The 15,055-nt window shown below is 42.0% G+C and overlaps 1 protein-coding gene across 3 annotated transcripts in view; it reads left to right on the top strand.

The window, feature by feature from the left end:
* ATXN1 (ataxin 1) overlaps positions 1-15,055 on the top strand; it is a 196,550-nt gene that overhangs the window by 94,939 nt on the left and 86,556 nt on the right. For all 3 annotated transcript variants that reach the window (XM_027676093.1, XM_027676092.1, XM_027676095.1), the window contains one exon: positions 8,439-8,550. The gene's annotated coding sequence lies outside the window, so the exon portion shown is untranslated. The remainder of the gene's footprint in view (positions 1-8,438; positions 8,551-15,055) is intronic.

Below are 15,055 nucleotides of genomic sequence, written 5' to 3'. Positions count from 1 at the left end.
CATATGTTGCACATAATGTTAATTTAGTGCCTTTTTTTGGAAAAAAAAGCGGTATAAAATTTAGGGGGAAAACCTCAAATCTTGTGAAATTCATGGCACAATGCCAGTTTATTTGAAAGAACCTTACATTTGCCCCTAAATCGTACAAGTCCTTCACTACAATTTGCTTTCTCTCATGCCCCTCACCTCTAAGATGATACTCCCTTTTTGGCATTATTAATTATCATTATTGTTGTTGCTGTTATTATTCCAGGAAATCTGTATGGGAGGAACGCTGAAATCTGGTTTAAAAATAGCATTTTCATGTCCTCCCACTCACTGTACTTCGTGCACAGAATGCCTTTTATAAATGCAGACTTGCTGCTTGGCTAGATAAAAGAAACTGTCACTTCATTTCCATAACGAAGTCATTCCCAGGAGAATTTCATTGTTTTAGCAAAAACATTTTTCTAAAAGACCTTTTATTTTGCTTGAGAAAGATAACAGAAGTGAACTTCTGAGTGGTTATTCCACAAAACAATTAGGAGAAAGCAAGACTGTCTTGACTTGATGTAAGAAGGTTTGTATGTGTATGAATTCTCTTTCATGTAAGATGGGAATAAATTCCCAACTGAAAATCAAGTTGGAAACTCCGCCCCACAACATTACACAAACCACTTTTTCCCACCTTGCTCACAGAGACATCACACATCTTTTTCAGCACTCTCCTGAATAAATTTGGTTATATCCTTGAGTTCAGCCCTGTTTCAAAAGACACTTGCATAACTTCTGATTCAGATGCTTTCCTGAATTAGAGGCAGTCATAAGTAATCATTGCCAATTATTACAGTGCATTAATTTTGTTACCAGGTATGTTCGTATTCCTGGGGAGAAATGATCACAGCAAGCTGTATTGAGGCTGAGCGCTCCATGAGGCAGGGATGGTGCTTTTGCTGTGTGTGCATATGCTGTCGAGCATGGTGCAGGCCCAGTCCCTCCTTGCTCACATGCAGCATGTTGCCCTGGCCTCTCTCTCACCAATTCTCTGGCATTTCTCACCCCTTTTCTCAGCTGGTCTGTGTCCCATGCCAGCATGACCTTCCTTTGAATGCTAAACACCCTAAAGCTTGTCAGAATTACAACATCAAAGAAGTGCTGATTTAGAAAGCATATACAGTTAGTGAAAGGTCCTACTGCTTGTATTTAGTTCTCTCCCCCCCTTTTTTTTTTTTTTTTGAGCTATGCATGCATTTTCCTCAGTATGAATCAATGCAATTACCACTTCAGGCACTGTAGACAACCTACTAGTGTAGGTAGATACACGTAATCAGAAACAAAAGGGAAGAGATGGAAAAACATTTTCTTTGTAGTCAGGAAAGCCATTATGGATTTGGCATCATACTTAAAATTGCATTGTATTTAAGAAATGCAGCAGTTTTGGAAATTATTATTTATAGCAAGGTTTGTGAATTCAGGATGTGATATTCTGACTCACCCGACAGCAAACATGTTTGCACTCCGTCTGGTATGACTCACGCTGACATTTGTCTTAAGTGTGGCAATTGTTTTAGCCCTCTGCTTGGTGCACGATGAATGAAAGGGCTGAGCTCCCCTGTTGCAGATTTACTACGTGCAGCTACCCTGGTAAATCGCAGGCTCAGCTGTAGAGTATTTCCTGTGACATGCGCGCGCGCACACACACATATGCACAAACATACACGTGCGCACCCCCCCAGTAATACTTTACTTTTAAATACTAGAATCATAGAAAGGAAATGCATAATTACAGTGCTGGCTTTTGCACCACATAAAGCAGCCCACATCAAAAGATGTTTGTCATTAATGTTTCAACAGGTAATCTCTGGATTTACTGCCAAGCCGTGTTCCTGTTACTTAGTGCTCGGTGTAGAAATCATTGAAATCTTTGTTGTAAGCCAGCATAGTCATCTTAATCCTGCAAAAAAGTTAGTCAATAGTGCCTTTGTTTTCCAGCACTGTGTTTCACATTGCATCAGCAGCGCAGAAGACGTGGCCGCACTGGAAGCAGGGGGAAGGAAGGTTAAGGGTGGGTTCTGGGCTGGTTTCCTAAAGAAGCGAAGCTCACATGGTGCATTGTTTGTGCCTGCACCTGCATGTGCCCCCCCAGCCTGGCAGCTCATGTTATCTGGGTTCTTCTCAACCCAATGTGCTGCACAGGTAGAGGATACAGGGAAGCTGTTGCCTGAAAACTTTGTGTAAGCAGGCAAATAGCTGTGAGAACCTGTGGCTGAACCCACTGAGGCAAAGGCTGTGGCCCAAACTCAAATCTTACTGGCATCAGGGAGTTGGTATGGTGAGAATCTGCTGGGATTACTGCTGCCACCAGAGATCAAACTTTTTTGCTGGTATTAGTTCTGTGCTTTTATCTTTGACTAGTTAAAACACTGCAAATAAACAGAATCTCAGCCATCCGTTTTGGTGTTGCTATGCTTTGCAACTCTCAGCATTTGGATTCTCCTTTCCACATTGTCTGTTTGCAGGAGAGATGTGGTCATCATATGAGAGGTGTCTGTATGTTTAATGAAGGCGGAGCCCGTGAGATTGTTCTCATCTGTAACAAGTTAATAGGTGCTACAGTTCTTCAAATATGCAGGAAGCTCATTGTCTCCACTCAGGGCTGAACTGCATTTTTTGCAAAATAGCTTCCATAAAAGAAAAAGAGAAATATTTATGTCATGTAGCAGAAGTATGCAGAGTGGTTATTTTTGTTGCTTATATCTGTTCAACATTACTGGCTCTGAACCTGAATTATTATGGACCATTTATATTCTTTTCCCAATCTCTTTCACTCAGAAGACCTGTAGGAATGAATGTGTTACAAACATGCAGGCAGAAGAGTTGTTTTTACATTAAACTTCTGCATGAGAATGAAGAAAGCTGGCATCCTAAGAGAAATGTAAAGAGAACTGTAAATCTGTGTTGAAATTCCCCCTCCTTCCTCCCACTATTTCATAGCTTTGATAGCCATGAAAAAGTGGCAAATATGGGGCGGTGATGTAAATGGGGTGTTGGATTTTTATTAACAATTACATCATTGACATCTGGTAGGAGGTATTTGTGAGCTATTTTTCTTCTTCCAGATGTACTGTTGCTTTTTAGACAAAACAACCTGGACATGCTCCTGTTAGTTTTCTTTTCACCTGGTGGCATTGTGTGTTGCACCCACTGCCTAACTCTTTACTTACTCTTTTAATACCTTATGCTGCACTGTTTTTCTGGGGAAAATCATGTAGAACTTGGAAACCAAGCACAGTAAGTGAAGTACAGGGCTAAGCACAGTCTAACCTCAAGTCTTTTTTGAAAAATTGGGTACTACTGAAGTACAAATGCTTGTGATTGCTGTTATTTGTGTAAAGGTGATGTCTCAGAGGTCCTAGTCATATTTGTGCTTGTATTATTGTTAGACATCATGTAAACGGAGAATGTGAGTTTGAGCTGCCATGCGTTTTTTCACGTGTACAACTGCCCGTGTGGTGATGAACTTTCATCTGTTTTCTGATCACTTTTTCAAAGGTATTGGGGTCAGGGAATGGGTAACAAGAGCAGTGGGGACCACTCTGGAACAAAGTTGCTTCCATGGTTTCCTAATAAGGATCTGGAAGGACGGATGTCCAGTGAGTAGGACTGAAAAATCCCATAGGTTGATCCTAAAATGAAGGGTGGTTTACCTGAGCCTTAATTTGTGAAAAATACCTGCTGTGGATGAAACGATGGTGAGTAATGGTTTTTAGATTAAATCTTGGGACACTGATTTCTAGATGACGTTAGCGTTGCAGGATCAGTGGTCATCTTAAGTAGTGGCTCATGCGCTGGAGGGTATGAGCTGCAGCCTTACCGTTTCAGCCCCATGTGCTGGTCCTGTCTGTGTGCAGTTTACAGATAGATGTTCCCATCCTGCAGCAGTTCATTTTCCTGCTGAGTAAGCCCTTGTGTTGGAAATGCTTTTCACACAGGAAAGATGTGCTGGGCTGAGATGTCCCATGGATGTGTTCATAGAGCTGAGAAAGATGTCTTCTTCCCTTTGGTACAAATTTCAGGGCAGGATGTATTGCTTCCTTACCTGAGCCCCAAGATCTGCATGCTGTTTTTCTAGTTTAGGACCTGCAGGATATGCAAAGTGCTGACAACTTGATTTACTGTTCCCTTGCACCCAGATACAGTTATTTGCCCTGCACAAAGTGGGTGTAACACCTTGTGAAGTTGGGCATTTTACTGTGGACCACATGCAAACCCATGGGAAATGCTTGTTTACATTATAAAGCTGTGGAGCATCAAGCTTCACATGAGGAATGGATGCTAAACAGAAATCAGAGTTATGCCTGCCTGTTTTATGCAAATGAAACCTCTTTTGTCATAAGGTGATGTTGCTTCACCAGAGCGTTAAAGTAGGCATAATTGGAATTTAAGTAATTTTTACACTAGCAGAACAATTAGTGTAGGGATGACTCAGCCCCATCAGGAGCAGCCTTTGTACACTAGACAAAGTGTCACAAGATTTTCAGATGGGTAAAGCTTGTATGGCTGCTGTAGAGAAGCTTTTATTAAAGTACAATCTAAAAGATAGTAAATTCTTGGGTTTTTTGTGGTTTGATTAATTTAGTTTGGTTTGTTTTTTTGTTTGGTTTGTTGGTTGGTTGGTTGGTTTTCATTATCCATTAGAATCTTTTCTGTCTGTGTAAAGTACCTAAAACTTTTGAAAATAATTTAGAAGTTTTTTCCTGACATCATAGATGATATACACATTAGGTAATTGACATCATGCATGCTTCAGGAAGATAAAACCTCGCCTTTCCCATTTGTGGTGAGGCAGGATTGAACCTGTCTAAGAGGGAAAATAAAGGAGGAAATGAGTTATGGTTTTATTTGAGTTGAAGGATTAGTTGTGGGATAATAGAGAACAACGAAACAACTTGGGCACAACACTGCCATCTCTTAAACAGTTTTATTAGCTTATGCTGATTTGTGAATTAGGAAAACCAAATTATGTCATGCAAGAGAGCAAGAAATGACAAAAACATGCAGGAAAGGACTAGTAAAACCGTAATCTCTCACTGCCTGATCTTCAAAGCAAGATGGAGAGCATGACCTTCTCTTGGAATGAATACAGGATATGGCACATAGCCAACTTCTGGTTTTCAGTTTTTGCCAATTTGCAATTGCTCACTTTTACTATAGTCCTTATTTGCTGATTACCCTGGGGCCCAGTTTTAGTTTTCAAATATTCCTTTGATTTGAGGTCTGTTCACATCTCAATTGCACTTCTAATCTGTCTACTGAAAGTCCTTAGCACTCAAAGACAGGTCTATGCTGTGATATTTGAGTAACTATAATGCAGTGGGACCATCAAAACCAGCTTCCTTGGTAATGCTTCCCATTTATAGCAGAGATGTGATCAGCAACTGTGTATGTGATAATGGTTTGTTGATCATGTTGACACTTCAGTTCCAAAGCCTGGTTAAAACCTAATTGTACTGCAAACCAGCCTTCCTTGATGGTCCCTCCAAGTTGTGACTGTTTCACATGTTCCAAGAGGAACATGTCATCACAGCCCATCAGATCTGCATAGCAGAAAGATTATCCCAATTAGGGATGGAGTGCTCTGGTCTTCAGATGAGGACTGTGCTTCAAGAAGCAGCATATTTCTCTGCTGAATTTTGTGCTATGCCATCTTAATCATAAAGCTGCCTGGGAACATTTTCAGGCAAACGTGCCTTGCCCCTCACAGAATGAAGTGCCTACGGGTAAGGTGAAGTGAGCAAGTTGTAGCAGATTAAACTAGTTTGTGAATTTATAGCATGTCATCTGCTCCATAATAACTGGCTGTGTCCACGGTACAAAGGCACTCTGTGGTAAATACAAGGTCTCTTGCCCCTTTTTTTGCCTGAGGTGTAGGGTACCTTGCCTCATGTCATCTTTCCTGTGAAATCAGAGTATATGGAGAAGGGTATCTGCCCCAGAACACCACCACTTCTCTGTATCTCACAGATGCTGCTTGTGACCTGTTCCCGTGTCCATGCACTGTCAGGGCTCTGCAAGACAAATTCCAGGCTGACAGCAAGAGAGCTGCATAGCTAGCAAGCAGCACTAGCTCCGGTTTCAGTGATCAAAACCCTGGTACAGGCAATTGGAGCCTTGTTTAACTTGAACTAGAATCAAAATTCTAATCCTGCTTGTTGAAGTTAGTGGAAGGACTTTCCATGAGTGGGGTACGTGTCATCCCAGCACTTACACACAGCTGACTCTCCTGGGAGTCCATGCAAGCAGGAGCTTGCAAGGAGTAAACTTCCCTGCTTTTAGTAAAAATAATTGGAAGCCGTATGTTTTTGGCAGAAATGTTAAATATTTTCTCATAGTCCTTTGGACTCCATTTTCAGGTTTCCCTGAATGTTGAATGACATGAGATAAAGATTAAGAAATACCATTTTTAGGATATTTTGGGGTTGCCAAATTATTGGGGAAAAAACTCAGAAATTATTTTTAAAATGCTGAAATGCTTCATTTTAACACTGAGAAACAAAGTGGTTTGAGTATTTTGAGCTTGGGTGGAGTTTTTTCAGTCATGAGGTTCACATAATTTGAAGAAAAAATAAATGCCTTGAAAATAAATTGGCTTGGGTTTAAGTAAAATTTCTAGGGTTTTCTTAAAAATAGATCTGGGTTGTTTTTCTCTCTTTGGTCTGCTTTCTGAAGTTAAAAATCTTGTGAGATCATGTCTGATGGTGTGCTTCTCTGTTAGATAAGCAGTGAAGTTCCACTTTAGTAGAGGAGAGATGCTGTTGTCCAAAGCCTTGGAAGTGTAGCCAGCGCCTGGATATCTAAAGGCTCTTGAGGTAGCAGTGCCTCTGTCACAGGAGCTGCAGTTCTTAAATGGGAAGATTTTTGTAACAGCTATCTTGCATTGCCACAATCCGTCAGAGAGGGGACAAAGACGCATGTAACTGAGACTAGTGGTTGTCATGATCGTCATCATCATCATTGCCAGGTGCCTTGGAGAGTCCCAACCAGCTGGATGCTGGTTTACGGGCTTAGCCTCAGCCAGTAAATCCAGGAGTAGTCTTACACCAAAGCTGGATCAGCTGGGCAGATATTAGTTTGGGCTTTGGAAGGTTTTATTGCTGTTGCTTTGTATGTTAAATGAAAACAAACTGTCTCAGAGGTGTAAACTTCTTTTGAAGAGCAACTTTTTTATCATTGAATTGCCTTCCCTCTGCTCTTCACCCATGAACTGCATTTGTCCATCTGTCTGACTTGTTTCCTGCCTTCACATAGGATGAGATTCATCTGTATTCATCTGTAGCCATCTAATCTGAGCTCAGTGTCTAGACTCACTTTATGGAGAGAGCCAGACCTTTCTAGAGAGTGATTCATTCTGTCCTAAAGCAGATGCTTAAGATAGGTCAAATTAATAATTTTCTAGTTTGCCTAGTTTTCTCCACTGAAAGTGAAGAGAGCTTGCACTGTCTAAGGTGAAGGCTTTTGTCCTGCACATGTTTTTGGTTCGAGGACATGGATTCCACTGTAAGGCTGATAGGATGGGATTCATGTGCACGAATCCTGAAATTACATGTGAAGTGTTTGAGGAACCTTACATCGAGGAGATAGGAAAGGTTTGTGGCACAAAGCGGAACTAAGAATTTAGGAAGCACAAGTAGACCACGGGAACCTGGCTGAAGGAAAAAATGTTCAATTTGGGGCTTGTGGAAATACACACTCTATTTTAAGTATTCTATATTGGGTTCACAAAAAAATTAAGCCCAGCAGTTTTCCCAGATCCCAGTAAAAAGGCTGAGGATAGTCTGATACCTTGTATAGTAGATAAAAAAAATTAAGAGTTGGTCCACAAAGAAATTCTGTCAAAAAAAAAAGAACCGCACAATATTAAAAATCTCAGATATAAAAAATACATCCTATCGAGGAACAGCAAGTATGTGTGTGTATTTTTGGTTTCAGTACTCCTCTGTTGCAATATTACAGATAACCACAGAAATAGATAGGTGTTTGCATTCCTTTAGAGGAGTTCATTGAGAACAAAAATCTTCATGGATCTCTCGGCATGCCGCAGACTTTGTTTGCAGACTCTTTTCTAAACAGCAACAGCTCCAAGTAGTTTTTTTCGTCCTCTTGTTATGGCAACAGAAGTATCCAAGAATTATTTTAATTATGTATCTGCTTTAGCAACTCTGAACTGGGTTTTAATTGTTGGTAATGAGAAGTACAATGCAAATGACTCTTCCTATCCTAGATCAGTGTTTGCTACACACTCACTCTGTACTGGAATCTCTGTCCTGGGAGCTCATTAAAAATGCATTTGCTTTAAGGAGATGTAGGAATCAATTGTTCATTTGCTAAACAGTTCTATGGATTTTCCTCTTTGTATTCCTTGCTTTCCTTTCTCACTTGGTTTTGCTTTTGTTTTACAGCTCTATCTTACTTTATTTGAAAGAGAAAAGCCAGTGAGGATCTGTGATTTCTGAAAAATCTCCATGCAAAAGGATAATCCAGAATTCCCTGAAGAAGAACATAGTGAATGTTGTGAGTTCCTACTAATGATAACAAATACTTCCAATTGTGTCTTTTGGGAGGTGGTATCTGCCCTAGTGTTTGCTCGCTTTCCTGTGATGCACTGAGCATCTTTTTTCTCTGCTGAAACAAAATGCAGGTGTGTTTTGGTTGGGCTGCAAAGCCAGACTTGAATTTCTCTCCCTCTTACTTTTTCTTTTTTCTTTTAATGTATTCAAGGGCAGAGTAGTGTTATCTAAGGAAAGATGCTGGGTTTCTTTTCCTTATACTGCTACAGTTATTGAACACATTACTGTCACTTTTTATTTAAGTACGTAAGTCTGCATTGAAAGGCCGTGTGACTCTGTAGTCTAACAAGAATGAAAAATATTATGTGTAACAGTTCAGCAATCTACAGGTCCTATTCAGTTCAGGTCCTATTCAGGAGTTTTATACATGCTTATACAATGGTTGAAATTAATTTGACCACTTTCAGATTAGAGGAATGCAAATGTAGTTATTTGCGTCTGCTATTCATCAGTTTGTCATATTAGTTTGAGTATTTTCAGAAAAAATGCTCCTCTCAGAGGTTTGTGTTCATGGGAATTGGAGTAGCACACCTTTCAGAAGGAAACACAGTCACTCAACTAAGATCTTGATCCAGCTGTGGTAGTTAATAAAAGAAAATGTTCCCGTGAGGGATGACTAAAGAGAAGGTATACATATTTTTTATGTTCATTGTTTTTCTCTTGAAGCCCACTGCTTTTCTGGGTGGAAATGAACAAACGTGCAGCTCAAATGTAAACATCCTCACAAAAAGAGAAAAATAAGAATGCTCTGCCTGCCAGGTTTTACAATAATCCTCGGTTTTGTCTTAAGAAGGAACTGTGGGGATTTCAAAGTTAGGCAAGTTAGTTTTTAAATCCTTAGTTAGTAGTTAGTAGTGATAAAACAAGCTGCAGATTCTTCTAGTTTTAACAAATTAGGTTTTGCACTTTTCATAAATGTAGTAGATATAAATATATTTTCTTACTGTTGGGCATGCCTTCCAGCTCCCTGAAAGTTGGATGCCCTCCTTTGCTCTGCTTTTCCCTTTGGGTTCAGGCTTTGGGAAGCAGATTAAAACAGAGTCTAAGTGGTGCTGCTTTCCCAAGAACTACTTGCAAAATAAATATTAGAGAAGACACTGAAAAATTTTCATCATCTTTTGCCTTTCCTGCATGCTTTGATCTACAGTGAAATAGTTAACAAGGCTGATATTTGAAATTGTTACTTACTAGTACCACTAAGCTGCCAAGTTGGTAGCTCATTAAGATGAATAAGGGGCCTCTGAGACCTGGAGCTTCTTACTGTCTATGTATCCAAGCAGACATGGCCATATCAGCCTATTCCCACACTTTGAAAGACTTCTTTGAAATCACAAGATCTTACTTTGCATGCTGGCATCCTAGAACAGAAGAGGACAGCCTTAAATAATAATAATAACAATAATAATAATAATAATAATAATAATAATAATAATAAACTGTCCTAGCATGCAGAACTGTTGGGATAACAGGAGATGTTTGTTCAAGATGTTGCAATCACCTCCACTGATTGCAACAGCATCACCACCTCATGTGGAGAAGAGCATTCCCCAGGTCCTCTAAGGTATGTGGTGTGCCAGATCAGCCAGACAAACTGCATGAGAGAAGGAGGCAATCATCAGCCATTACAGGGGATGGAATATCTGTTGAAGATGCTGTCAGTGTGATCATTACCTTCTGCCCTGTCCTAAGTGGTTTAAAATGATCCCACTTAAAGCACAGCATGATGTTCTGCTATTGCCATGCCAAAACCCTGAATTGCATTCGCAAGGCCTGGTTCTGTGCAGCAAAAGCAGCACTCTTCTCACCAGGTATGGATGGGAAAAAGTGTTCTTGAGAGTGGCTCTTACCCTGGCATCCAAGACTGGTTCCTTTTTGGGGAGTCATTTGTAGGTGATGGAGAGCTTTTTAGAAGTTCCTTGAGAGTGTATTCTGTCACCTGACTTCTGCTCGGAGGACACTGCTGCAAGAACGAGGCAGTTGGCCAGGCTCCTCCTCTCCCCTCTCCTCTTTCCTTTATCCTTTCAGGGAGACAAGAATACCAGAAAGAAGGAGGGATGGTGTTTATCCTGAAAGGAAATGCCAGTATATAGTGATTTTACTGAAAAATACTGCTCTCTCTTCCCAGGGTGTTGTCATGTTAAGATGTGTAGAAAGCAATCAAACCTTTCCCACTGCAAGTGGTAGCTGTTCTCTTCCCTTCTGCTGCCTCCTCCTGCCACCCAGGCAAATTTCAGAGAAAGTGGGGTGTGAGAAGGCAGGGGTGCAGTAAATTGGGACCAGTGTGTTGTATCCACCTAGAAACTGCCTGTTTACTAAACAGTACTAATTTCTCGCTTCCTTTTTACTGCTCTCTTCATTTGAATGAAGTGCATTTCTGGAATAGCAGAGCTTGTTCAAATCAAGTCCATATTCCACTTCTTGAGAGAGCAAAAGGGATGTCAGGAGGGCTTGTTAAGGAGGAACGTTTATTTCGCTTAGCAAGGGGTGAAAATGAAGCAAGGCAAGGCTCCTTTGCTCTCACAGGAGGGGACCTTGTGAATTCCAGCATACAGTTTTGTAATTTTCTGGTAGGATTTAGGTATCCTGAGGTTTTTTTTTTCTATCCTGAAAACATATGCCACAGCTTTTTTGGAGTGCTAGCCACACAAGCACAAACACATTTTAACAGGAGCAATGAATAAACTCTTCATGTTCCTCACTCTCAGACATTTCTTCGCAATATTTTTGTTTTTGCACTTATGCGAAAACCTCTGGCATGATTTGTGGGAAATGGAAAATAAATCTCTAAATCCAGAATGTGTAAAAAAAAAAGAAATGTGGTTAGTTGATCTCATATCTATAATTTATTTCGGGCAAACTGCAGATGGTAGGATAGTAAACATCCCTGCTTCTCGCTGGGACAGGCTTTCTATGCCCCACCTTCAGTGGGAAGCTGCTGCTGTAAGGGATGATCCCAGAGAGGATCCTGGAGACTGTGGCTGCACATGGCTTAGCCCAGGTTCCATCCCATTTTTGAGCTGCTGCCTCTTTTCTCCACTCTTTGGCTCTCCTTGCTCCCTTTCCCCTGGTCCTATCTCATCCATACTCCCGCTCTGGCTGCGGACTGTTTTTCCTGGCATGTGGACCTGTGGCGGGTCTGGGAGCGACATAGCTCCTGGAGCTGATGTCAGTGCTGCTTCCTGAGCTGCCTGGCCAGGCTGGCAGCAGCCCAGGCACACCCTCTCCCCAGAGCATCACCTTCTGCTGCCTGTGCTGCCGCTGCGGCAGCCCCTCAGGGAGGAGGCATGTACAAGTGATGAAAATTGAAGGTTGGTGGGCATTTTACAGTGGTTTTCTGAGAGTGGCCATCTTCCATGCCCGGAGCCTCAATGCCAGGTTTGTGCCATGATTGGAAGTGATGGCCGGTGTCTGTTCTGGGCTGTACACACCTTGGAAGAGTGATGGGAAGCTTTGACACATGCAGACTTAATGTTTCTGGATGTCTTTGTTTTTGTGTCACTTCGGTACCCGTATGCTAAACCACTTCATGGTTTTCTATGGAAATTACGAGGCTGCTGATAAAAGAGCAGAGCTGCGTGTGTCCGTTCTTTCCAACAACTGCCCAGTACATGCCACTTGGTATTTATAGTGAGAGGGAAGAAGGGAAGAATCACTTTAATTTGAGAAATGTCTCTCAGAAATGGCAGTAATTTATTCCTAGGCATTATTCTGCAGTAAGAGCTACAGACAGCTGCAGCTTCCCTTTAAATAGAAATTGCTCTCTGCATGCATGCTATACATAGGGCTTCAGGTTTCTGCCATTTCTCTGCCAAAAAATCAGAAGTATTTCTCACCAAATAAATGTTTATTCAGAAAGTCATATTTCCTGCCTTTTATTTCATGTCACAGGCTTCCGCCAGCCAGGCAAGAATGGCTCAAGGCTGATGTTTGGGAGAGGAAGCTGAGAGTCTCTTGCGGGGTTTCAAAAAAAAGTCTCTGACCGTAACTCTGGGCCTTCAGTTTGGCAGTTTGTTTTCACTGAGGAACACTGGATTAAAATGGATGTTGCAGAAATACAGCAGACCAGCTGTGTCTGTGGAGATGTGAAGCGGGTGGTGGTATATGTTTCTGTGCATCAGGTCGGCTCACCTCTTCTCCTGGCCCCGAAGCCCCCATCCTCAGACTGCATGGGCGGCAAACTTGCCTTGGCAGTGTGCAGCAGCCAAGCTGTTTTGGCAGTGGGGGATCGCCCGTACAGTCAGTGTATGGGCACCTAGGGACAGCAGGTGAGAGGTGGACTGTGCCTGCTGGTGCCTGTCACCCAGCAGAGAGGTGGCCAGGATGGCTTCAAGTCCTGCAGAAGGATATGCAGCAATGAAGCTGTAAGCCTCCAGCGTTCAGGGACTGCCACAGGGCCAAATGCCTTTTTATTTGCCTCTCTCTTCTCCACATTCCTGCTGGCTGGCTCCTCAACTCATGACTTCTAAGCTGTCTTTTCCCCACTGTCTTTTCCAGCCTGAACTGCTGAACTTCCTCCTTTGTTTCCAGGGCTTATCTGCTGGACCCATACTTTGCATTCGGTGTGTCAGCCCCTACCACTCCAGTAGATGACTTTCCTATCATAGCAGCCCTAGCTGATTGTCTTTGTCATCTGTGGCTATGGTGTTCCTGTCAATACAAGATTTTTTTCTTCCTCCACATCTTCTCCCAGTTCTCTCTGCACTTCTAAGTTTATGGCTTAGAGTTTGCAATCTGTGTATTAAAATAATTTTTAGTTAGGTCATTCATTACTTTTTGCTTTCTCCTCGGACAGTACAGCTTCCAGAGTACTGAGAGGCTGTAATTTCTCCAGGGCTAAAATCCAAGTCTTTGATAGGCAGGCATGACGCCTGGGGCCACTACATGTTGCTACTGGTTGTCAGCTTTGTAAAACTTACCCTGCAAAGCAAAGAAATCTGGGCACAAAGATTGTTCTCTTCTCTACCGTGGCAAGCTGTAGTTTCCCAGTCTGTTCTGCCTTCCCTTCATTGTCTTCCAAGCAAATGGCTGTAAGATTATGACTCCCATGTTTGGACTGAGAACAGCTTTTGCCTGAGCAAACAGATTTCTCTTTGGCAGTCACTTTAACTGCTGCCCCAGCTTTTTGCTGTCAGCTTTGTTTCATGATTTGGCATTAGAGAAGTCCAGGCGGTACTAGTGCATTGGAGCGAGTAAACACAGCAAGGCAGGCAGGTGAATGCGCTTGTTAATGATTACAATACCAGTGTGGTTGCGGTGTGGTCCATGAGAGCAAAGCATCTCCTGTAGTTCAGCAGTGTAGTTCATGGCTGCTCTTATTTTTAACTTGGTGCTGTCAACTGGAGAAATTTCTGGTCCTTGCTTGCAGCACTGCTTGGTCCAAGAGACTTCCAGTGAAACCAAGAAGAAGCATTGGGATCCAAGCCCAGCTGTCACAGGTTTATAGCACGGCGAGAAAGCTGCTCTGCTATTTGTAGGTTGTGTCTGGGGTGAAGCTGATCAAAACACAGGTGTCTCACGCCTGTGAGAACGTTTCTTCTGCTTCTTTTATGCTCTCCTGTGTTTCACTGCTGCTTTCTTGTGCTGCTGTGATAGTTAGCATCACTGGTGAGCTGGTTTGCTGCGCCCACAATGACCCTAACAGTATCTCGTAGCCTGCCAATGCTTCTCTCAAAGCTGATAATGTCTGTGGCAGCAGCAGCAGGAAGAGAATATAAATTAAGCTCTCCTAGAGAGGAGGGTTTTTTCCGTTTTCTGTTTGGGGTGTGCATTCAAAAGGAAATGCTGCTGATACTGGTAGGTTAGTTAAAAGGGATCATTAGCCCTTTGTAGCAAAATACTGTTCTTAACAACTTGTTCATTCATATTTATTCCAGGTTTGCTTGCAGTCTGCCAGGCATGTTGACCCTGGATGCATATGTTGGGAAGGAATTTTAGATACTCTTATTGAAACTGGCAGTATTGATGCTATCAGTGTTCCTTCTCAGTGAGTTTTATGTTTCTCATTGTTAATCAGCTTTGGTGTTTCCAGCTACAGACACTGATGAATGTTTCAGAGGCACCTGATGGCACAAAGGTCAAGAGGAAGAAGATAAGCAAGTTGCCAGGATTGCTCTTAGCTTCTTTTCCTGTTGAGGTGTCAGAACTAGAGACAGACTAAGGACACCTGAAATGCTGGGTTTTTTTATTTATTTCTAATCCGTTTTCCCGGCAGCTCTTTAAATAATAGAAAAACCCTCCCCACTATGGCAAATAAAGTTTATGGCACTATTGCAACTTATAACCAAGTTATTGCCCTAGTAATAGAAGAAATCTGTTTGGGAAGTGAGGGCTGCATTAGATGAGGCGAGGAAGGTTATTTGTGGTTTTCTGTACCAGGCAACCTTCAGTCAGAATCGGGGTAGTGATTTATAAATTGCCTTGGTCTCACTTCCAACGTTTGGGCTGCAGTG

The sequence above is a fragment of the Neopelma chrysocephalum genome, unplaced genomic scaffold, assembly GCF_003984885.1.
Source record: "Neopelma chrysocephalum unplaced genomic scaffold, ASM398488v2 Primary Assembly neopelma1_26, whole genome shotgun sequence".
Classification (NCBI taxonomy): Eukaryota; Metazoa; Chordata; class Aves; order Passeriformes; family Pipridae; genus Neopelma; species Neopelma chrysocephalum.
Note: the sequence above shows the minus strand (reverse complement) of the source record. Positions and strands in the feature narration are given on the sequence as shown.